The sequence below is a fragment of the Prionailurus bengalensis genome, chromosome C2 (assembly GCF_016509475.1).
Source record: "Prionailurus bengalensis isolate Pbe53 chromosome C2, Fcat_Pben_1.1_paternal_pri, whole genome shotgun sequence".
Lineage (NCBI taxonomy): Eukaryota > Metazoa > Chordata > Mammalia > Carnivora > Felidae > Prionailurus > Prionailurus bengalensis.
This window is the reverse complement of record NC_057350.1, coordinates 126,790,830-126,792,447: the sequence shown is the minus strand read 5'-3', so window position 1 is coordinate 126,792,447 and position 1,618 is coordinate 126,790,830. Positions and strand designations below refer to the sequence as shown.

The window sequence follows — 1,618 nt, the reverse complement described above, 5'->3', positions numbered from 1 at the left end:
AACTGGATCCAGGTCATGTTGCAAGTTCTGTCCTGGTTCTACACCAGCTGGGTTGTGATGCATACTCATAGATCTTGGCATGGATGAGTCATGTGTTAGGCTTCTGGGAGGGCTGTGATAAGCTGTTGTGTTATAATGGCTGACTCCCAGTAGAACCAGAGGACCTGTACACAGTTGCCTATAAACTGTGGTGACTAATAATTGCTGTTGTAATGTCCTTTGGATTCACTGTGACAGATCGTATGGAAAGTAAGTTTTGAAAATGATGCAATGACTAGAATCAGTTAACAGTTTATGGGACATGTAATACCTATCAGCGCATTATAGTCTCCTTCAATTCTCACTATAATCCTATAAGGTAGGTACTATGATTGTCATCCCTATTTTACAGATGAAGAAACCAAGGAAGAGAGGGATTAAGAAATTTGTCTAAGGTTACATAGGTGAACATTCTGGAGTCAGGATTCTAATTCAGACAGTCTAACTACAGAGTTTGTTGCCTGGAGGTAACAGGACATAATTTATTTATCTAGCTTGTGTTGATTGGGCTGGGTGTTCTCACTATTACTGGAGATAGTGTGCTAAGAGATAGTTGATGGAGGTGAAATGTAACTAACATAAGGAGCAGTCACCCTGTTGTGTGGAAATGAATGAATGAATGAAGTTGTTTCTAGATATATCACCAGAGAAGGATGTATTCCTGATCTCATGAAGGATAATCATATACACATTTCATAATATTTTGTATTTTGAAAACAGGTTATATTTGTACAACAGTGTTGGCAAAGTTGGGGCTCCTGATGTGAAATATAATCTATTGTGAACTCTAAATATCTATTAACTACCTAATTAATGCATTTAGTGAATTAATTATCAAACATTTGTTAAGGGCCTACTAGTGTACTAGATACTCTGATAGGTGTTTATCATAGAACCATTGTCTTTAATTAAGTCAGACTATCTTACCTGAAACATACAGATGTTTAGCCTTTAAATGAAAATAAGTACCAAGAGTGCTCACTTTGGCAGCACATATACTAAAATTGGAACGATACAGAGAAGATTAGCATGGCCCCTGTGCAAGGATGACATGCAAATTCGTGAAGCTTCCATGTTTTAAAAAAGAAAAAGAAAGTAAGTACCAAGAAATTGGTGATTGCTCTTCATTCCCATGAATAATTGGGTGATACTTAGTTTTGACCTGTAGCTATGATTCTGTTTAAACACAAACTGGAACTGGTTGAATTTGGGACAGATGGTGAAGTCTTACATCTTGCCTAATTTGGGGGGTAGCTCTTAAAGGGGGTGAAGGCTTGACCATAGCATTTAGCTGGCTTCAGGGGAAGAAGAGCAGTCTCAGCTGTGGGACTATGTCCTGTGCCTGGCATCCTGGCATCTCCTTAGAGCCCTTGACACATACACATTTATCATCCATCTGAGGAAGGGTGGGACTTGTGACACCCTGAAGTCAAGAGCTTAAATAAAAGTACAATTGACAGTGATGAAATTAGGGCCAGGGAAATGACTTATCATTAACTAGTCATTAATTAATGAACTTATTAATTAATAATTCATTTCACTTTGTAATAGTTACTTTAAAATAGTTTTAAACAGCTTT

The 1,618-nt window shown here is 37.5% G+C and overlaps 1 non-coding gene across 1 annotated transcript; it reads left to right on the top strand.

Moving 5' to 3' along the window:
- The first annotated feature begins 1,013 nt into the window (after positions 1-1,013).
- On the top strand, positions 1,014-1,120 carry LOC122492438. The gene has a single exon (XR_006299625.1). It is a non-coding gene; the product is annotated as a U6 spliceosomal RNA (small nuclear RNA).
- Positions 1,121-1,618: the final 498 nt, after the last annotated feature.